At 39.0% G+C, this 24,430-nt stretch overlaps 1 pseudogene; it reads right to left on the bottom strand.

Annotated features, from left to right (window-relative positions):
• Positions 1–965: 965 nt before the first annotated feature.
• On the bottom strand, positions 966–24,430 carry LOC127449945 (tripartite motif-containing protein 16-like; annotated as a pseudogene).

The following is a 24,430-nucleotide window of genomic DNA, read 5'->3' as shown; positions in this document are numbered from 1 at the left end:
TAATTGCAAACAAATATTTAACAATAGCCCTCATAGACCAGTAATTTTTAATTTTGATCCTAAACTACATCTGAAAGCAAGTACTTTTGCACATTTACTCAAGAGGAAATTAAAAAGGGGTAATTTTACTTTTACTGGAGTGATATTTTATCAGGACATCTGTACTTTTACTCAACTACAGGAATAATGAACTTTGTCCACCACTGATTGTTACTACAATAAAACTGTGGTAAATTGGTATTAGTCAGGAAAAGACAGAAAGATTCTGGAAGCATCTTACACAATTTTAAGGTCATACCATTTAAATGTAAAAATTTACAGAAGGCATTGTGTACTACATTTATTTACATGTACATTTATGCATTTTGGCAGAATCTTTTATCCAAAGTGACTTACAGTGCATTCAATAAATATATTTTTTTCAATATATAATTTTTACTAAGTGTAAATAGCAACAAAAAGCATCTTCTTTGCACTAACTGCAAATAGTGTTAGATATTATTTGCACTCCTAATTAAATACTAACATACAGTATCACTGCAGTGTGTTTGTTGTGCTTATTTAGAGTCCCACAGACACCCTAAACCAACCTCAACCCCTAAACCTTACCCTAACCTTACCATACAAAAATTAACCATATGTTTACTACAGTAATCATAGTATCACCATGGTACTTTGTAGTAAAATCATAGTAGCCACAAAAATTAAACATTAAAATTTCAACAAAAATTTGCATTAAAACTATGGCTTCCACCAAAAAACATGGTTACAACAATATTACTATAGTAAAACCATGATTTATTTTACTTGGATAAAATCTCTCAACTCCCGACCTTCACCGTGACTAATTCACTGCAAAGAAATCAACCTTTATCTTAATTTTATTTATTATTATAAGTAGTATTAATGGAAATATTAAAAGTGGAGACAAGAAACAGGAAGGAGAAAAGTGGTACAAAAGGCGGAATCGAACCTGGATCGTCTGCATGGAAAAAGCATATCCACACCTTCTTAAAACATTAGGCCATCACAGTAACACTAGGGTGCACAGCTTGTCTCTTATTTCTGTGTTTCCACCAGACTATTGGCATGCAAATAGCCATAATGTGTGGCAGGTGATATTTACACCTAATGGAAATAGTCACTTTTATTAGAGCACATCAAACATGATCTTAACCCATAATTTAAGAAACGCTAAGATATAGTATTGTGATATAGAGATAGTACTCTGTAACATATAATAATATGAATAATAATATGAAATAGTAGAATATCTTTAATCTACGAATACTGTTGAATGACACAGTTTGACACTTGATCCCCTATTTAACCTAAACCCATGATAGAAAGGTTGAGTGAATGTGGCCTGTTCTCTGTGGATGAGGGTCATTGTGTTAGAGACGCTGTAGAAGGACAGAGTTTCTGCACTGTGATCCACATACACTCCTATTCTAGAAGAGCTGCAGGATACAGGGAGTTCAGTCTCTTTACTATTGTGTCTGAATGAGTATATGGAGGGAGAGCAGCACAAACTCCAGGACTGATTATTCCATCCAAATACACATCCATTGTATATGATGCTCTTATATGACACTAATATACAGACTCCACCTCTCCCACTCCACTCAAGCTCCCAGTAACAGCGTCCACACACACTCGCATCTCTACACAAAACATGTAGCCAACCATCAAATCTGTCTGGATGATCAGGATACAGCTGGACTGTGTCAGTGTACGTAGCCACTCTGTTCCTTTTAGACAGACGGAGGAAATGATTCACTGTGTTTGAATCCAGAGTAAACTGACAGGAATCTGATGGGGACAAAACACATAATTCTTTAATTTAATTTAAATGAGTTTGTCATCTTATTTCAGTATATAATCTGTAAATATCTACCAATATGATAGACATGAAGTACCAATAATATCATAGTACCCATCATCATTATAACGATGCATCATGATTTCAGTGATTAATGGGAATTGAGGGGGGCACTATACTGTAAAAAGGCACCATCCTTCGGATGAGATGCTAAACCGAGGTCCTGACTCTCTCCTTATCAACCATGACCTCCTAATAATCCACATCCATGAATTGGTTCTATCACTACTCTCTCCTCTCCACCAACAGCTGGTGAGTGTTGAGTGATCTGGCGCACAATCACTGACATCACATCATCCAGGTGGATGCTGCACACTGGTGGTGGTTGAGGAGAGTCCTCTGTTCACTCTGTAAAGTGCTACGTATATAAGTGTAACGTTCATTCATTCATTAAATTATGACATACATGTCGTGATGTGTTTGTATCGCAAAGTAGTTGGCCCTCAATTTAATTTATTCACATTGAAATGTCTTTACAATGAATTGCCTGTGTGATTTAGTGTAATGCCCTCATTTGATAACAGACTTGCAGCACAAATGTATGTTTTAGTCTTCAGACTCTCCACTGAACATTTCAATTCAGAGTCTTCAAACGAAACAAAATGTAAAAAGATAATTCAGTTAGTTCAGTGGTTTGAGATAATAAATTCATTAATATGTGGTCTACTCGTAATTCAGAGTCTGGGGGACGGAGCTTCAACTTCTCTCATTAGATTATGGGAGAGAGGGCTAGGATTCTAAAAAAAACGTCAAGTCTACATCTAGAGATTCAAGGGTGCATCTGATGCAATTTAAGATTTTGCATCGATTACATTGGACACCCTCTAGATTGTTTAGACTTGGTCTTAAAGACACACCCACCTGCTGGCGATGCCAATCAGAAGACAGGGACACAACCCATGTTTTTTGGGGATGTGTTAAGATACAAGAATTTTGGTTGAGGATTCAGAGATTTATGTGTGACGTTTTGGACACACAATTTTCATTTTGCCCCAGACTCTGCATTTTGGGTGATGGGGCGGTCATTAATTTTGGGGATAGCTGCTTGAAAGGTTGGGTTCTGGCTGGAGTTATGGTTGCCAGACAAATCATTCTTAGGGGGTGGAAGATGGCTGGGGCACCCTCGTTTTGGGAGTAGTGTGGGGAGATGGGTGGGTGGCAGCATTTGAGGAGGTGATTTATAGAAGGTTAGGAAAATGGAATTTGTTTAATAGGAAGTGGGGTGGATATTTAGCTTTTTTGGAGGGTTCTCGGGGAGGGGCAGTGGAGAGGGATTTTTAATTTGTAATTTTTAGTTTGATGTGTATGTGCTCTCTTGTTTTTTTGAAAGTATATTTTTTTTAGTTTAGGGGGAGGGGTTTAATTTATATAACTGATTCCGTATTTTATGTTGTGCTTATCTGTTTTGTGGATCAAATCAATAAAACATTTTAATAACAAAAAGAAATGTGATTTTAGACCAAAAAAAAAAAAAATGTGGTTTACTCAGTTTAAAGATACAATAATATGGGTAAATGATACATAAACTCAGCAAAAAAAGGACAAAATCAAAAGTAACAGTCAGTATCTGGTGTGGCCACCAGCTGCATTAAGTACTACAGTGCATCTCCTCATGGACTGCACCAAATTTGCTGTGAGAAGTAACCCCACTCTTCCGCCAAGGCACTTGCAAGTTTCCGGACATTTCTGGGGGGAATGGCCCTAGCCCTCACCCTCCGATCCAACAGATCCCAGACGTGCTCAATGGGATTGAGATCCAGGCTCTTCGCTGGCCATGGCAGAACACTGACATTCAGCGTTGAGATTGCCTGCAATGACAACAAACTCAGTCCGATCATGCTGTGACACATCGCCCCAGACCATGACGGACCCTCCACCTCCAAATCGATCCCACTCCAGAGTACAAGCGTTGGTGTAACGCTCATTCCTTCGACGATAAATGCGAGTCCGACCATCACCCCTGGTGAGACAAAACCATGACTCGTCAGTGAAGAGCACTTTTTGCCAGTCCTGTCTGGTCCAGCGAAGGTGGGTTTGTGCTCATAGGCGACGTTGTTGCCTGTGATATCTGGTAAGGACCTGCCTTACAACAGGCCTACAAGCCCTCATTCCAGCCTATCTCAGCCTATTGCAGACAGTCTGAGCACTGATGGAGGGATTGTGCATTCCTGGTGTAACTCAGGCAGTTGTTGTTGCCATCCTGTACCTGTCCCGCAGGTGTGATATTCGGATGTACCGATCATGTTCAGGTGTTGTTACACGTGGTCTGCCACTGCGAGGACGATCAGCTGTCCTTCCTGTCTCCCTGTAGCGCTGTCTTAGGGGTCTCACTGTACGGATATTGCAGTTTATCGCCCTGGCCACATCTGCAGTCCTCATGCCTCCATGCAGCATGCCTAAGGCACGTTCACGCAGATGAGCAGGGACCCTGGGCATCTTTATTTTGGTGTTCTTCAGAGTCAGTAGAATGGTCTCTTTAGTGTCCTAAGTTTTTATAACTGTGACCTTAATTGCCTACCATCTGTAAGCTGTTAGTGTCTTAAGGACCGTTTCACAGGTGCATGTTCATTAATTGCTTATGGTTCACTGAACAAGCATGGAAAACATTGTTTAAACCCTTTACAATAAAGATCTGTAAAGTTATTTGGATTTTTACAAAATTATCTTTAAAATACTGTGTCCTGAAAAAATAACGTTTCTTTGGCACAGAGGTGCGATTTTTAGTATTGAAAGTCTAGAGTTGAAATCTTTAGTGTGTTGTACTGCTCACTCAGCTAAGGTAAATTACAATCTATGTATATTGTGTGTGTGTGTGTGTGTGTGTGTGTGTGTGTGTGTGTGTGTGTGTGAGTGTGTGTGTGTGTGTTTGTAGTGCCTTACATTTTAGGCAATCCCCCTGGTCTTACAGTATGTTCATTGATGGGAATCATTTTACTGCATGCTAAGGAAATAAACAGGCATAATTAGTGTAATTGCTTTGTAAAAACATATACATATATAAATTAGTGCTGTCAGTTGATAATGTTTTTTAATCGTGATTAATCACATAATTTTTTGTAGTTAATCGCGATTAATCACAGATTTTGAAAGTGCTGAAATTTGGCACTATATACACATCTTTTCCTGTCAAAATGCATTTATTTCCATCTTGGAGGGGAAAAACAAAACAAAATTTAACAATATAATGATTTATTAACATTTTCCAAACAAATCCACATTATAAAGATAGAAATGCACTAAAATAGCACCAATTCAAGTAACATTAAATGTTTACCAAAGTCTAAGTGGGAGTTTGACTAATTGAAAGAACTAGTCCCCACATGCATATGCATATTTATTGCAATGGGCATTAAATCCCTTAAACTATCATCCTCCACAATATTAATCAGCCAGCAGACTGTGGCTATTCGCTTTCCTACAGCAATCTTCAAGCTGCGTTCATGATTCGTGTCGGAGCGGCAACGCCACTTTGCAGAGATTATTTTATTTACTGAGATAACAACCTCCACAGCTCTATCATAGCAGAGAGCATTACGGTCAAGTAGTGTTGTCTAGGAATGTCCATGGGACTGCTGCGCTTTGCTAACTTATATGCTAAGTTTGTAGGCTCACCTTGGAGGGGTCTGGTGTGTGTCTGTTTGTGGCGTGTGCATCAGTGTAATGACTCCGCGTGGACATATTACAAAGGTTCCGCCTATCCCAACATGTGTTTATGCTGTATTAACAGTAAATGCATTAATCGCGATTAAGAAAAATTAACACGTTAAGCTTTTTTAATTAATCGCATGCGTTAACGCGTTAATTCTGACAGCTCTAATCTACATATACTGTTGAACCAATATTTCTAGAAAGGCATCTTTGTTATAAATTTCATCATGTAGCTGGAGATCAACTGAGGCCATTGAAAGGTTGAACATGATCAGCTGATTCTCGTCTCTTGTAAACACAGACTCAAGCCAGCTAGAAATAAGCCGAAAGCATGTCTTCTTGTGTTTATCCGCACTCATGCCACAATTCAGCCGACAGCATGTCTTTTTCTTCATTTGGCAAACCAGACTCAGCCCAGATCTCAGCTGATTTTGGTTGATCAGACTCACAACAGACTTCAGTCAAATGTTATTTCACACAAAGGTGTTCAAATTTCATTGCTAGAACCAAACCAGAAGTGCCAAAAATAAGATAGATTTGGCCCAGATCTTCTTGCTATGTGGGAAGTATCTATGCTGGTTTATGCTGTATTAAATGAATATGCGTTAATCCTCATTATTCAGCCTATTACAAGAATAGGCCTTCTGGCCAAATAAACAAATACGGGTGCATCTCAATAAATTAGAATGTCGTGGAAAAGTTCATTTATTTCAGTAATTCAACTCAAATTGTGAAACTCGTGTATTAAATAAATTCAGTGCACACAGACTGAAGTAGTTTAAGTCTTTGGTTCTTTTAATTGTGATGATTTTGGCTCACATTTAACAAAAACCCACCAATTCACTATCTCAAAAAATTAGAATACATCATAAGACCAATAAAAAAAAAACATTTTTAGTGAATTGTTGGCCTTCTGGAAAGTATGTTCATTTACTGTATATGTACTCAATACTTGGTAGGGGCTCCTTTTGCTTTAATTACTGCCTCAATTCGGCGTGGCATGGAGGTGATCAGTTTGTGGCACTGCTGAGGTATGGAAGCCCAGGTTTCTTTGACAGTGGCCTTCAGCTCATCTGCATTTTTTGGTCTCTTGTTTCTCATTTTCCTCTTAACAATACCCCATAGATTCTCTATGGGGTTCAGGTCTGGTGAGTTTGCTGGCCAGTCAAGCACACCAACACCATTGGTGTCATTTAACCAACTTTTGGTGCTTTTGGCAGTGTGGGCAGGTGCCAAATCCTGCTGGAAAATGAAATCAGCATCTTTAAAAAGCTGGTCAGCAGAAGGAAGCATGAAGTGCTCCAAAATTTCTTGGTAAACGGGTGCAGTGACTTTGGTTTTCAAAAAACACAATGGACCAACACCAGCAGATGACATTGCACCCCAAATCATCACAGACTGTGGAAACTTAACACTGGACTTCAAGCAACTTGGGCTATGAGCTTCTCCACCCTTCCTCCAGACTCTAGGACCTTGGTTTCCAAATGAAATACAAAACTTGCTCTCATCTGAAAAGAGGACTTTGGACCACTGGGCAACAGTCCAGTTCTTCTTCTCCTTAGCCCAGGTAAGACGCCTCTGACGTTGTCAGTGGTTCAGGAGTGGCTTAACAAGAGGAATACGACAACTGTAGCCAAATCCCTTGACACGTCTGTGTGTGGTGGCTCTTGATGCCTTGACCCCAGCCTCAGTCCATTCCTTGTGAAGTTCACCCAAATTCTTGAATCGATTTTGCTTGACAATCCTCATAAGGCTGCGGTTCTCTCGGTTGGTTGTGCATCTTTTTCTTCCACACTTTTTCCTTCCACTCAACTTTCTGTTAACATGCTTGGATACAGCACTCTGTGAACAGCCAGCTTCTTTGGCAATGAATGTTTGTGGCTTACCCTGCTTGTGAAGGGTGTCAATGATTGTCTTCTGGACAACTGTCAGATCAGCAGTCTTCCCCATGATTGTGTAGCCTAGTGAACCAAACTGAGAGACCATTTTGAAGGCTCAGGAAACCTTTGCAGGTGTTTTGAGTTGATTAGCTGATTGGCATGTCACCATATTCTAATTTTTTGAGATAGTGAATTGGTGGGTTTTTGTTAAATGTGAGCCAAAATCATCACAATTAAAAGAACCAAAGACTTAAACTACTTCAGTCTGTGTGCATTGAATTTATTTAATACACGAGTTTCACAATTTGAGTTGAATTACTGAAATAAATGAACTTTTCCACGACATTCTAATTTATTGAGATGCACCTGTAGATGGACATGAAACATTGATTTTCATTGAAATTGTGTAATTATGTGAGGAGAAATAAATGTTTTGGTTGTTTATTTTTTAATTAATGAACATCTGACTGCTTAGTATGCATCTTATTATAAGACTACTTGCCAAATAAATAAATAAATGCACATGAGCTCTTGACATTCGGAAGTGTTTAACCCACAGCTGGTCTTTAAAGTGGGTCCTCACAATCCGCCAGAACATTTTTGAGCGTGGGCGTTCCCAGGTATGGGAATCTCAGCCCTCATTATATTAGATAATTACACTTATTGTCCTAGCAGCATTCATTGAAACAAGGTACAATTGCTCCAGTCCTGCAAATAAAACTCTTCCCGAAGCAAGGAGTCATTCAGCTGCTCCATCAAGACCAGGTGGCTTCCTTTAAGATAATGCGCTTTATGTAGTGGATGGAAACGTCCAATGATTTAAATTTTCTTAAGTCTAATTTTTAGAAATGCACTTAAAAACGCTAAACATTTAGATGAAAACCCAGCTACTGATTTTATACAACAGGTCTAACCCAGCTATTGCTTTTATACAACAGGTCTATAAACTAAAAGATAATATAGAGTAACTGACATTTCAAACATTAAATAACTCTGACCCACATTACATTTTTTAAATGAATATTCTTCTAAATCTGGGGTTCCCAACCTTTTTTTGTCAGAGGAACCCCTATAAATCCTTGCTTGGGAAACACTTATCTATATATGGAGATTCTTCCACGTGATAATACATGATGCAAGACTAATTTCTAAGAGAATAATAAATATCTGCTACTTTTCTATCTCCCTTTTACAATAATCCACCAAGTGTTCTTTCAGTTTAGAGAGAGAGATTTCCCCAAATCATTAAAAGAGGAGAGAACAACTGATAGTACAGATGGGTAAGTCTGTAGATTTTGGAGAAAGAGAGAAAGACTTAAACCTCTACAGAAAAAAGCTGAAAAACTAAAGATGCAAATAAACCCTACATTTTTTTTTTTTCGGTAGGCTAATGTTTATTCAACTTATTTTTAGTGACCCATTTGTTATCACTTTAATACTGTTCTTAAAGGGATAGTTCACCCAAAAAACGTAAATTCTCTCATCATTTACTCACCTTCATGTAATCTCTGAAGTGTATGACTTTCTTTCTTCTGCTGAACACAAACAAAGATTTTTTGAAGAATATCTCGGCTCTGTAGGTCCATACAATGCAAGTGAATGGGTACCAAAAAGACATAAAGGCAGCATAAAAGTAATCCATAAGACTCCAGTGGTTAAATCCATATCTTCAGAAGTGATATGATAGGTGTGTGTGAGAAACAGATCAATATTTAAGTCCTTTTTTACTATCACGTTCCACTTTCACATTCTTCTTTTGTTTTTGGTGATTTGCATTCTTCATGCATATCGCCACCTACTGGGCAGGAAGGAGAATTTATAGTAAAAAAGGACTTAAATGTTGATCTGTTTCTGTCAGGAAGTGAAACTCAGTATTGTCTTTTTATTACTGTATATAATGATCTCACTGAACAGACATTCACAAGACATTTTTTATTATTATTATTATTATTTCATTTATTATTATTTTATTAATATTATTATTTCAATATACTTCAATTCTAAATGTGTTTATTGACTGGATAAACATTATCTGATTTTGTGTGAAATTTCATCAAGCATCTTTTTAAAGGGATAGTTCACCCAAAAAGAAAAATTCTCCCATCATTTACACTCATGCTATCCAAGATGTGTATGACTTTCAAACAAAAAGATTTTTAGAAGAATATTTCAGCTCTGTTGGTCATTACAATGCAAGTGAATGGGTACCAAAAATCTGAAGACCCAAAAAGCACATAAACACAGCACAAAAGTAATCCATAAGACTCCAGTGGTTAAATCCATATCTTCAGAAGTGATATGATAGGTGTGTGTGAGAAACAGATAAATATTTAAGTCCTTTTTTACTATCACTTTCCACTTTCACATTCTTCTTTTGTTTTTGATGATTTGCATTCTTCATGCATATCGCCACCTACTGGGCAAGGAGGAGAATTTATAGTAAAAAAGGACTTAAATGTTGATCTGTTTCTCATCCACAACTACCATATCGCTTCTAAAAATCTTTTTGTTTGAAAGTCATACACATCTTGGATAGTATGAGTGTAAATGATGAGAGAATTTTTATTTTTGGGTGAACTATCCCTTTAAAAAGATGCTTGATGAAATTTCACACAAAATCAGATAATGTTTATCCAGTCAATAAACACAATTAGAATTGAAGTATGTTGAAATAATAATATTAATAAAATAATAATAAATGAAATAATAATAATAATAATAAAAAATGTCTTGTGAATGTCTGTTCAGTGAGATCATTATATACAGTAATAAAAAGACAATACTGAGTTTCACTTCCTGACAACATTCCAACCAACTGCAAAACAACTGATAAAAATACTCTCATTCTTTTAGGATTATGCTCTTATGAGAGCCTCAAACTATTTCCATTCGGTTACAGTAAAATAAGGATAGAACATCTAAAGCCAAGATCTTGCTATTGACACAGTCCTGTTTTTCAGAGTTGTGTTACCTGCAGGAAATGGATGTGGTCATCTGTGTGTAAAAGCTTCTCCAGCTCAGCGTCTCTCCTCTTCAGATCAGCAATCTCCTGCTCCAGTTGCTCCAAGACTCCTTCAGCTCGACTCACTGCAGCCTTTTCCTGATCTCTGATCAGCTGTGTCACCTCAGAGCGGCTTCTCTCAATGAAGCGCAACAGCTCAGTAAAGATCCTCTCACAGTCCTCCACTGCTGTCTGTGTGGAGCGCTGTTACACACACATTACAGTCAGCTCTTACTGCTTGTAAGCCACAGTGGGATTCAGTGAAACTGAAAGTGAGTGAGACTGATGTTCTTCTGCTCAAAACTCACCTTATGGGACTTCACTGGCTCTTTCAGCTCCTCAAGCTTCTGCTCTCTCTGCACGCAGAACAATTATAGCAACCATCTAATTTTATAATAATGATATAAGATTATTCATTAGTTCACACCTATTTCTCAGTCCTCTCTGCTACGGCTGTTACAATATCATGGTTTTTATGTTTGTCCATAAAACACATATAACAAATGCACTGCTGCTCAGTACGACAGAAGATTCCCAGCTGTTTATTATGTTTTGAGCAAATCATCTCTTGGAGTCGTCTAGTGGGATCCAACAGATTATGCATCCTATCTTTAAAGAGATTCTCATGTTGTTCAAGATTATTTTTACAATAAGAGTTCAGGCACTCCTTAATAAACAGGACTTGACAGTTTGTATGTTCTACCAGAACAGACGTCACGCTCCACATCTCCAGGTCCAGTGTAACAGTGAGCAGGACGAGCAGTTTGAAGGCTTGTCTTCCTTAGTTTCTCCACCACTTCAGCCAGCATGGTGTTTTTATATAAAGCAGGTCTTGTTGTGAAGGAGTGTCTGCACTGAGGGCAGCTGTAGACGCTTATGTGATCATCCTGATCCCAGCAGTCTGTAATATAGCTCATACAGTAACTGTGTCCACAGGGAATGGTCACTGGATCCTTCAGTAGATCCAGACACACTGGATAGCTGAACTGATCCTGAGAAAAAAATGCTTTCCCACATTTTAATTTATATACAAATTAATCATACAACAGGTCAAAAACACTTAAGTTTAGGTTCTTCTGAAATGAACAGCTGAAAGGGTTTCCTGGTTGTGTGTTTGAGAGACGTGTGCAAACAGGTGTGTCTCACCTGCATTTCAGTGCACATTCACAGATGATAAAGTCTACAAGGTGTCTCCTATATAACTCACCAAGTAGAGAATGTGTGTGTACACTTTCTTTATTTTGAGATCAAATGGAATACAAGTGCTTTCATGATTCATCCTTGAAACTATTATAGTTAAACACACACACACACACACACACACACACACACACACACAGAGAGAGAGAGAGAGAGAGAGAGAGAGAGAGAGAGAGAGAATGAGAGCAAATATAGATGTGCCTGAATACAATAAAATTAAAAAAAGAAAAATTACTATTCAGCTTTCAATGAAATACAGTGTAAATGAAGGTACAAATGATGATGCGACATAATCTTATTATCAAGGTTGGGGAGTAACTAAATACATGTAACCGAATTACGTATTTAAAATACTAAATATTAGTAACTGTGTTCCATTACAGTTACAATTTAAATAGTCGTTAATCAGAATACCGTTACATTCAAAAAGTATTTTGATTACTGAAGAGATTACTTTGCCTTTTATTGTAGTTTGTTTCATTTAATATTTAGTCTATTCAGTTGGAAAACATTTATTCAAATAAGTGATGTGATCCGAGGAGCTTTTAAACATCGGTGAAACGCTTTCTTATGATTTGTTTTATTTATACGAGCGCTTTCACACTGTTGTGAGTGAAAAGGTGGATATGACGTCATTGAGGAACTTTCCCTTGGGAGCTTAATAGAGTAGTTTCTACAGCTTAACAAAAAACAGTTAGAAACGCTTTGACAGATGAAACATATCCAATAAATACACGATTACATGCCATGTTAATGGTTTTTTTTTTTTATGCAGTTAGGGTATTTTTACAAGAAATGCTAACAAATGTTGCCTTTAACATCACATAGAAAGCTACAAATAATATATTTTCTGCCTCATTCTATGAACAGAATCCATATATGATCAGAAAAGGATTGTCGTTGTGTACACTTTGTGGGGATTTGAAGTTTGTAGCAGCAAAAACAGTTAACCTTGTGTAAATTGTCGTGTGAACATTTAGCTTTATGCTAAGCTAAATGCCTTTACATGCATCTGTTAGCAGGCACGATTATATTATATTAATTCTATGAAGAAAATTCACGTCAGAGCATACCTTTTTTCTGTAGTAAGACTTTGATATTAGGGCAAAGCTGAAAAAATGTATTCTTAATGAGAATTTAAAAATTGCTTTTCTGTAGAAATATCTAAAAATCCTAAAAACAAGATACATTTACTTAGTATAAGTTTTTTACTTAGAATAGCAAAACTGCATAAGATATTTAGGCTTTTTTTCAGAGAAATGTATTTTTACAGTGAAGTGTGTTTTACTTTATTTACTTGTTTAGAGTAAAAACAAGTGATAAAATCTCTTAATCCAAAGTATTAAGATGACATTCCTGACCTTAAGTAATCTAACAGAATATGTTACAAATTACATGTATTTTGTAATCTGTAGTGGAATACTTTTTTAAAAGTAACCTTCCCAACCTTGCTTATTATTTTGTTACTAATTTCAATGCTAGGATTTTTGATAATATAGGAGAACTAAATGTTTATTGTAAATAACCAGAAAAAAAGAATAATGTATAATTGAAAGATTTGTCATATATTATTTTTAAAAAGAATAGCAATATAAGGGCACTTACACTGCACTTTCTCTATAGTGTGTGTATAAAGTTGCCCTTTAAGTCAAAATGTGTACATTGTCTTAAATCAATGAACTTGTTATTAATCATCTAAATTAATGACCATGACTACAAGCCAAATTACTGGTTTAGTGCTGGTCAAGCAAAGCTATGTTTTTAACCAGTAAAAAAATCTGGTCAACCAGAGTGGTCTCGATGAAGCTGGTTGATTAAGGGAGGCTTGCTGGTTAAACTAGTTAAAGGGATAGTTCACTCAAAAATGAAAATACTTTTACTCATTTACTCACTCTAGTGTTGTTACAGAAATGTCATTTTTGCCCATTCTGCCCGTTTCGTGGCCGGCCCGCCCGGTTCTCCCGATGGCCATTCCGCCCGATCAGCCCCAAAGTGTGACGGCGCACCGGGAAAATGCCCAGTATGCCAGATTACCAATCCAGCCCTGGTCACCATTCACTTTCAGTGTATGGAAAAAAAGATGCGGTGAAAGTGAATGGTGACTGAGGCTAACATCTCCTTTTGTGTTTCATGGAAGAGAGAAAGGTTTGGAGCAACATGAGGGTGAGAAAATGATGACTGAATTTTAATTTTTGCGTGAACAATCCCATGCTGTGGTCGAGCATCCAAAAATAACATATGCTGGTGACCTGCAATGCTGGTCTTGTCACAGAGGATACAGACAGTCCTAAATAAATCTGTCAGTTCATATTTTCCTGTATTTGCTTGTGCATGCTCAAGCTTTGATCTCAGACACAGTGAGATGAGGAGAGCTGATATATTTTCTACTCCATATAATAAAATGGGAATTGTTTCAACAATAGCAACAGGATTAATTTGTAGCATTGCATATGCTTTACATTTCATCCATTTAGATGTACTTGTCTTTTTATCATACAGAACTACCATATATTTCACTGTATACACTGGTATACATCATACTAACCCAAATACCCACATTCAACAACCCTCTGTGTGACATCACTCCCTGCAGCTCTTTTCTGGCCCCTTGTGGAGTCAAAGTTAGAGTTATCTTCTTTCCTAGCTGCTCTCAAAACACTGAAAGTGTTCTGAAAAACTCTTTCTTAACCCTTTAAAAGGGCAGGGACATCAAAAATACCTGAATCACCAACAAACATGCAAATCATGTTTTTCTATTATTGTGGGGACTTAAACTGAACATTTTCTATCCCCTGCACCTTACAACTAAACTTAAAGGAATAGTTCACCCATAAATGAAATGATATGACTTTTTTCTTCAGCAGAAAACAAACAAAGATATTTGAAAAATGTGCGATGGGGTTCAAAACTGTCAAGCTTACATATAGACCGCAATAAAGTTATTCATTTGACTTGAGAGGTTTAATCCATTTCTTCTGAAGAAATATGATCAGTTTTGGGTGAGAAACAAACCAAAATGTAAGTTCTTATTCGCTATAAATCTTGACATCCGCAGTCTCCTTCATGCTATCATGAGAGAAGCTTATTTGCACTTTTGAAAATGTAATTAACCTCCTCGTGGTCGCTATAATGTGGTTCGTTCTCGGTGGGTCGCGTGGTGAGTTGAGCACGGATGCCGCGGTGGATGGCGTGAAGCCTCCACACGTGCTATGTCTCCGTGGCAACGCGCTTAACAAGCCACGTGATAAGATGCGCGGGTTGATGGCCTCAGACGTGGAGGCAACTGGGATTCATACTCCGCCACCCGGATTGAGGCGAATCACTACACGACCACGAGGACACTGGGAGTTGGGCATTCCAAATTGGGTGAAAAAGGGGAAAAATCCCAACAAAAAAAACAAAGGGACACTGATGAGTTTGCAGGTTAGTGTATGAAACTGCTATACTGTAACTGCGCAAATTAAACAATAATACTGTATATTACTATGCAATTTCTCTGTATGTCGCCTTGAAGAGTTTTCATTCAAGCTGTCAAACCACAAAAAGACATACTTGTAACCGAAAATAAATTGTACGCTATATGAAGGAAACACATACACAATATTACAACTTACATTGTGCAAAAGTTACCGGGATTTAGGCCTACAGGGTTTACTGGTGCTCTGTCGTCAAGACAACGAAGTTGAAATACTGGATAACTTTACACAGACAAGGTAAGTAAGCGATTTTATTACACTTAAGTCATGTTAACATGTTTTGTGTTTTAATATTGCGGCTGTACTTTTGAAAGAGTGATATAGTTACAATTAAATACACTGCGATTTTCTTTTGAATTTTCATGGAAATATTTTTTTTTCCCGCTGTCTGGTTCCTCGCACCATCGCGCACACAGACAGGCTCATTTCCGCTTCTATCGATCCGCATCAGTTCGGTATTGTACTCCCGCATTAAATTCCGTAACCGTTCGCCCCTCTTGTTCAAAATAAACTGTCCTAGTGGGTAACACTCTCGCTCATGGTGTGGTACTGTACTTCCCTGCCCTGTGCTGCTGTTTATCTGTCTGAAAAGCCTCACCCGCTAGAGGCCAGGTGCACAAGGTATGGATGTTATATAAAGAAAGTATGAGATCACGAAACATAATGTAACCAAAATCCTACAATTTATTTAATAATAATATCTCAATATGTTAAATAACCATAATGTTAATTAAGACTTTATTATTACAACTGTAATACAATAATATATATACAGAACAGCCACTTTTAGTGTTTGAATCAGTCATATCTCTAACTAAACACTGTGTGAAATATTTATTTTTGCCTTATTTTATTCAGCTGGCATGTAGACATAACTTGATAACAGTTTGCTTAATAATCTCATTCCATATCTGAATAATTGCTGCAATATCATAGAGGATAAATTTCCTCCTCTATGATATTGCATTATATTAGTTTTGTATAGTATGTTCACTTAATAGCCAAAATACTTGGACATACAGTGCATCCGGAAAGTATTCACAGCGCTTCACTTTTTCCACATTTTGTTATGTTACAGCCTTATTCCAAAATTGATTAAATTCATTATTTTCCTCAAAACTCTACAAACAATACCCCATAATGACAATGTGAAAGAAGTTTGTTTGAAATCTTTGCAAATTTATAAAAAAATAAATAAAAATCACATGTACATAAGTATTCACAGCCTTTTCTCAATACTTTGTTGAAGCACCTTTGGCACCAATTACAGCCTCAAGTCTTTTTGAGTATGATGCTACAAGCTTGGCACACCTATTTTTGGGCAGTTTCACCCATTCTTCTTTGCAGGACCTCTCAAGCTCCATCAGGTTGGATGGGGAGCATCGGTGCACAGCCATTTTCAGATCTCTCCAGAGATGTTCATTCGGGTTCAAGTCTGGGCTCTGGCTGGGCCACTCAAGGACATTCACAGAGTTGTCCCGTAGCCACTCCTTTGTTATCTTGGCTGTGTGCTTAGGGTCGTTGTCCTGTTGGAAGATGAACCTTCACCCCAGTCTGTGGTCCAGAGCGCTCTGGAGCAGGTTTTCATCAAGGATGTCTCTGTACATTGCTGCATTCATCTTTCCCTCGATCCTGACTAGCCTCCCAGTTCCTGCCACTGAAAAACATCCCCACAGCATGATGCTGCCACCACCATGCTTCACTGTAGGGATGGTATTGGCCAGGTGATGAGTGGTGCCTGGTTTCCTCCAGACATGACGCTTGCCATTCAGGCCAAAGTGTTCAATCTTTGTTTTATCAGACAACTTTTTGTTGTGCATCTGGCCAGACACTTCCCTCTCTATCCTGGTTAGAGATTCTTGTTTCAAAACAGTAATGCATGGAATAGCTTTCATTTCTCTAAAACAATAGACTTTAGGAGAAAATAGAATTTCAGGAGAAATGTGTTTCTTTTTGCCCATTTTTTTTAAAATTTGACTTGCAAGTGTAATCAATTTGTAAGAACTCAATACCTCAGCAAATAGGGAAAAAGCCCATTGTATTGTGCTTTCCGCATGGTAGCGCAACCATTTTCTGTGATTAACATTTTGATTGATTCATATATTAAACAAATAAAAGCAAAACATATACAAACAAAATCAATACTTAACCCCCTCTATTACCTTATTTGTCCCCCAAATTTATGACCACCCCATCACCCAAAATACCAAGTCTGGGGCAAAGTAAAATTTGAGTGCCCAAAACGTCACACAAATAACTCTGAACCTTCAACCAAAAATCTTGAATCTTAACACACACCCAAAAGACATGAGTTGTGTTTCCAACTTATGTCTGGCATCGCCAGCAGGTGGGTGTGTCTTTGAGACCAAGCCTATATAATCTAGAGGGGGTCGAATAAAATCTACCCTGAATTAGCAGGGTGTAATGCACTGATGCCTCATGACCTTTTCCAAAAGCAGTAATCACCTCTCCCGCTTATCTTCCGTTTTAGGAGGGTGTGTGCTACTCCCAAAAACAATACAGAGCAGGTGGCGCAGCTGTAAATACCTATAAAACTGAGATCTGGGAATCCCAAAATGATGAACCAAATTCTCAAAAGATCTCAACACTCTCAGATAGGTCACCAAGTGTAGTCACCCCCCTCACAATCCACTCTGACCAACAGGAAGGGGACTTATTAATACGTAATTTAGGGTTCAGCCATATGCTTGAGGCAACATTTAAATAAATGTCTGAATTAAACACTCTGGACTCTTTTGTCCAAACCGCATGTAAATGTGAGATAACGGGGTGTGACTTAACTTCTCTGGTTGTTTGATAGATAGGCTTTGCAATGGCGAAATAGGGGCAAGGACTTCCTGTTCAATACAAAACCAGGGAGGGGCTCTCTCAGGTGGAAGCGACCAATGAGCCAAATGTCTGAGACTGACTGCATTATAATAAAACAAAATCTTGGGTAGGCCTAGCCCACTTTGGCAATTGGCCTATGTAACTTGTTGAAATGCAATCTGGGACGTTTAACATTCCAAATAAAGGACTTCGCTATGCTATCAAATTGCTTGAAATAAGAGAGGGGGACATCTACAGGGAGAGACTGTAGCAGGTAGTTGAATTTTGGAATACAATTCATTTTAATAACATTAACCTTCCCAACATAGATAAATGTAATGAAGCCCACCTACTCACATCACTCGAAAACCTTTTTATTAAAGGGTCGAAATTAACTAACTAAATCACACAAATTACCTGGGAATAAAATGGCCAAATACTTAATGCCTTGTTTGGGCCATTGGAAGGTGCCTGAAAATCCGTTACTGGGCGGTATGCTGTCAGAGCCAAAGCTTTGGATATAGACCAATTGACTCTGTAACCTGAGAACTTAGAGAAGGAACTAATAATCCTGTAGAGACAAGGCATAAATCTAGGGGTCAGAGACGAATAATAAAATATCATCTGCGTAAAGCAAAAGCTTATGCGCCACACCTCCTGCCATCACCCCTGGAAAATCATCCTCCTTTCTTATCGCGGCTGCTAATGGTTCCAGGGCAAGACAGAACAATAATGGGGAAAGAGGGCAACCCTGCCGGGTGCCCCTATCCAGAGTAAAATAATCGAAATTAATCCATTTGTTTGTACCACCGCTACCGGGTGTCTATAAAGTAACTTAATCCAACCAATAAAAGTGTTCCCGAACCTGTACATTTCCAAAATCTAAAAAAGATAATCCTATTCTACCATATCAAAAGCCTTTTCAGCATCAAGTGAGATGGCAGCGACCGGAGTCTGATGATTCCCCACTGACCACATGATATTGATGAAACGCCTAATGTTATCAGAAGAGCTGCGGCCCCGAATAAATCCCACCTGATTTATATGTATAAGAGATGTCATAACTTTACTTAATCGGTTAGCCAAAATCTTTGACAAAATTTTAACATCTAGTTGGATCAGGGAAATTGGATGGTAACTCTTACACTCGCTTGGATCTTTGTCCTTTTTAAGAATCAGACTGATCCGGGCTTGTGTCATGGTTGGCGGAAGCTTTCCTTTAATGATTCCATATAAACTTCTAACAAAAGTGGAGCCAGTTCTGTAGCATAATATCTAAAAAAGTCAGCGGCAAAGCCATCTGGCCCCAGAGCCTTGCAGGGCCTTAATTACCTTGTCAAGCTCCTCCAAGGTTATCTCAGAATCAAGATAATTTTTTTGCTCAGTCATCAGTTTAGGGAGATCTAATGGTTCCACAAAGTTTCTAAAATCTTCATCAATAGACGAAGACGTGGAACTATTAAGATCAAGATAGAATTCTTTAAAAGCATTATTAATATCAATGGCCGTGTTAAATATTTCACCACCAGCAGATTTCACTGAGGGAATGGTAGATAAGGACTCTCTCTGCTTTATATATCTAGCCAAAAGCTTCCCTGCTTTGTCCCCCGACTCAAAATATGACTGTCTTGCCCTAAATAACCAAAACTCCACCTTCCGCAACAAAATAGTATTATATCTGTATTTCAATTGGGTCAATTCACTGAGGCCATCAGATGACATTCAGCGCTTCAGTTCTGTCTCTGTACTTTTAATATTCTCTTCCAACTCCATGAGTTCTCGTGCTTTGGATTTTTTGATGAATGAGGCATACTGTATGATCCGACCTCTAAGAACTGCCTTAAGTGCCTCCCAAGCCATGCCCACAGAGGATACTGAGGACCAGTTGGTCTCCATATAAACATTGATTTCAGCCTTTAACATTTGTTGGAAATCAGGATTTTGCCAAAGGGATACATTAAAGCGCCAACTATATGATTTATTTTTCTACATATGTGGCAACATCTCTAAACTCACCAGGGCGTGATCTGAGATTAAGATGTTTCCAACTGAGCAATCAACAGCAGATGAAATGAGGGACTTATTTATTTTAGAATAAATCTTACGGACTGATGAAAGAAATGTATAGTCCCTCCCAGATGGGTTCAAAAGTCTCCAAATATCTGTAAGACCAAGATTTTTACACATACTGTGAAGTGTCAATGTTGCTCTAGTGGGCTTGCACACTTTTGCTTCACTATGATCATGGACTGAGTCATCAATAGATTAAAATCTCCTCCCAATATTATATCGTGAGTATAATTGTTCTTGAAGTTTCTTGAAGGAGTGTTATTCCACTAAACAAACTCCAGCCGCCAGGCGGAACCACCACAAAAAGACACAAAAATGGCGACCAGCTTCCTCAGTCAGCCGAATGTATGTACAGCAAGACAGCTCACTTAGGGGCCATATGAAAGTCACCAAATGGTTTACTCACCCCACTGTCTCTATGAAAGACTGTGCTTGTTGTGGGCATGTAAATATTTTGCGGCCATCCTTAGTATCTATTCTCAATTTGGCCAGAAACAGAGCAAAAGTGATCTTCCGTTGATGTAAGATTTTCTTGCATTCCTTAAATCGATCACATTTCTCTCATCAAATTCGCAAAATCTGGGAACAAGAAAATGCTGTGGTTCTTCCAAGAAAGCTTTCCTTTGCTCCTCGCCTTGTGTAACACAACATTTTTATGGGATGATCTCAGAAATTTGGCCAGAATTGCTAGTAGATTGCAAATCTACTTTGGTCGCAAGCGGATTAGCAGCTAATTCCCTCTCCGATGACTCCAGATAATCGATATGTCTCTCGACGTCCCCGATTCTTGTAACTAACAATCATCGCAGTAATCAATCGACGTATTACAGCAAGATCCTCCAAGTCCGCCACGACCTTCGTCAGCATTACAGACATGCTCGCCAGTTGCCGCTGGATTTCTCCCACCGCACCGTCCAAACCGAGTCCCTGGTCTGCGGGGCCGTCCGAGGCACCAGCTTGAGCACGTAAGTGTCTTTTAATATCTCCAGAGCCTGAGGATTTTGAATTCTTTGCCATGTTGACATAACAGAACAGATATGTAGCAGGGTGTTTTGAATCTCACCGGTTTATGACATAAAAATCATTAAAAACTAGCAAAGTGTGCAGAGCTAGCCGTTTACACGTCCGCTCCTCGCATGGCATCACGTGACTCCCGCGCAACCATTTTCAATTGTTCTAATAATAATGTAGAATTTTCTTTTCTTTTCCTTTATTGTCACTCAACCATATACACAAGTGCAACAGTGGGTGAAAGTCTTGGGTGCATTTCCAAGCAACATAGCACTATGACAATTACAATAAACATCTGATTTACACATAACACAGTTTACACATCTTGTTACACAACACAATATACAATATACACCTAATAATATACAATATACAGTATACACAAAATAAGAAGACTGTATACAATAAAAATACACTTAACCCCCCCCCCCCATGTAATCAGTGGAAATATGAAGTGTTGTGTTGACATTCAGCTGTCAGTTGATATTCGGTTGCCAGTGTGTTATTAAGAGAAGTATCAAATGTGAGTCAAGTCTGAGGCTAATAAAGAGCAGTTCTGATAAATGTACCATGAGCGATCAAGAGTGCAAAAGTCTAATTGCTTGGGGGAAGAAGCTGTCATGAAGTCGGCTGGTGTGGATCCTGATGCTGCAATAACGCCTGCCTGATGGTAGCAGTGAGAGCAGCCAATGGCTTGGGTGGCTGGAGTCTCTGATGAGCTTCCAAGATTTTCACACACACACCGCCTGGTATAGATGTCCTGGAGGGAGGGAAGCTCACCTCCGATAATGTGTCTGGCAGTTCGCACCACTCTTTGCAGGGCTTTGCGGTTGAGGGCGGTGCTGTTGCCATACCAAGCAGTGATGCAGCCAGTCAGGATGCTCACTACAGTGCTGGTGTAGAAACGTGTGAGGATGTGGTGGTTCATTCCAAACTTCTTCAGCTGTCTCAGGAAGAAGAGGCACTGGTGAGCCTTCTTCACAACAGCCTCAGTGTGGACAGACCATGTGAGTTCCTCAGTGATGTGAACACAGAGGAACTTGAAGCTGTTGACTCTCTCCACCGGTGCTCCATTGATGGTGGTGGGGCTGTGTTCTCTGTCTTTTCTCCTGAAGTCCACCACATGCTCCTTGGTCTTACTGACATTGAGGGAGAGGTTGTGCTCCTGATACCAGTGTGTCAGAGTGTGCACCTCCTCTCTGTAGGCTGTTTCATCATTGTCAGTGATCAGACCTACCCCGTCGTATCATCAGCAAACTTAATGATGGCATTGGAGCTATGTGTTGCCACACAGTCATGTGTGTACAAGGAATACAAGAGTGGGCTGAGAACACAGCCCTGCGGGGCTCCAGTGTTGAGGGTCAGTGATGAGGAGATGTTGCTGCCCATTCTAACCACCTGGCATCTGCTTGAGAGGAAGTCCAGGATCCAGCTGCACAGTGAGCTGTTTAAGCCCAGAGCCTGGAGTTTCACATCAAGCTAGGAGGGCACTATGGTGTTGAATGCTGAGCTGTAGTATACAAACAGCATTCTCACATATGTGTTCCTTTTTTCCAGGTGGGAGAGAGCAGTGTGTAATGTAAGTGCAATGGCATCATCATTGGAGCAGTTGCTGCAGTATGCGAATTGCTGTGAGTTCAGTGAGGCAGGCAGCACAGAGCAGATGTAATCTCTGATAAGCATCTCAAAGCATTTGCTGATGATGGGGGTTAGAGCAACAGGACGCCAGTCATTTAAGCAAGTGATTTTGAGGTGCTTTGGTACAAGCACAATGGTGGATGTTTTAAAGCATGTGGGGACCACAGACAAGGAGAGGGAAAGGTAGAAAATGTCTGTAAAAACACCAGCCAGTTGATGACGCAGCCCGGAATGCCGTCTGGACCCGCGGCTTTACAGATATTCACTTGTCGGAAGGATCGGGTTACATCCGCTACAGAGACGGAGAGCGAACTAACCTCTGTAGCTTCAGCCGCAAGAGCTCTCTCTGTGAGGGCGGTGTTATTTCCCTCAAAACGAGCATAAAAATTATTAAGCTCATCCGGGAGAGAGGCAGCGGTGTTCACGGCTGAGTTTTTATTCCCTTTGAAGTCTGTGATGATATTAATTCCCTGCCACATGCTTCTAGATTCGGTGTTGAACTGACACCTTCAGGGTTCTTGTAGAGCCTATGCCTCGGCGGGTCGTGCTGTTTTGCCGGTACGCAGAGGACCAACAGCATATTAGGCAGGTGGTCGTAAAATTTTGGCTCATCAGTGTATATTTGTTTGTGTTCCTCAGAAATAAACAAGGCACACGGGTATGAGATGGCATGAGGGTGAGCAAATATCATTTTTGGGTGAACTATTCCTTTAATCCTCACTGAGACCTTTTTGCATTTTTACATTTTTATGTTTAATAAGTTGTAGGGCTGTATCAGATAATATAGGCAAAACCTGAAACACACACAAACACACACACACACACACACACAATAAAGAAAAATCTTATCATTAGCATTAAGTCCTAAAATACCTTGGTAATTGTTAAAAGCTCCTTGCAAAAAGTTTGCATGAACATTGCATAATGTACATCAAACACATCAAATAACAAACCATCATTCCTCTATTTTAACCACAAGATGGCACACTACCCACATCAGGTGCCAGCTTTTGACTTAGCTTGTTGAATGTGCTCTGCTACTAAACAAATGTAGGAGTTGTTATTCTTATAAACAAAGCCCTGCTGGAGAGTTATTAGAATGCACCTATTTTTTAATGAGTATTGCAATTGTTTTTTGTTTTTTTTTGTGGTGCTGAAACCTGATTCCAGTAAGTGGATTTTCGAAAGAGGACCTGGCATAAAGAATACTTCAGCATACAGAATTCTGCTGAACCCTCTGACTAATACTTCTCAAAAATGGCCTTTAGAACTGAAACCTCTATGTATTTCACTTCCTCTCTGATGTCTGACATATCATTGCATTGCAGTGTCCTGTGCAGCCTAAAATATTATGTTCTGTTGTGAAACTCTTAATAACCATTACTAAATATGTGTCATATGTACATATGCATTGTTATAAAGCGAAACTCAACTGCTCAACTGCAAGGCCTCTCATTTGGTTGACATGCCTGAGGCACACAGACCCCTTGAGAAAGGAAATGAGTGGTTTGTCTCTAGCATTTGATAAATTCGTAGTAAGTAGGGTTGGTTGCCGTGCGGTTGACCAGCCTTACAAAGACTGCTTATCATATGCAAACTAATGACTACATTACCTTTTTATGTTTCAGGTCTTGAAGAATCTTTCTGTTTTACTCAATCAGAAACAGGGATGGTCCTTTATTACTGTTTGCACTGGAATTTCACTTCACTTTCGCTCCATAATGAGATGACTGCAGACTACTTTTGGTCACTTACAGTTGAGAAACATCTGTGGTGACATGTCAGCGAGTTTCAT

Source organism: Myxocyprinus asiaticus, chromosome 2 (assembly GCF_019703515.2).
Source record: "Myxocyprinus asiaticus isolate MX2 ecotype Aquarium Trade chromosome 2, UBuf_Myxa_2, whole genome shotgun sequence".
Lineage (NCBI taxonomy): Eukaryota > Metazoa > Chordata > Actinopteri > Cypriniformes > Catostomidae > Myxocyprinus > Myxocyprinus asiaticus.
This window is presented reverse-complemented; position numbering and strand designations above follow the sequence as displayed.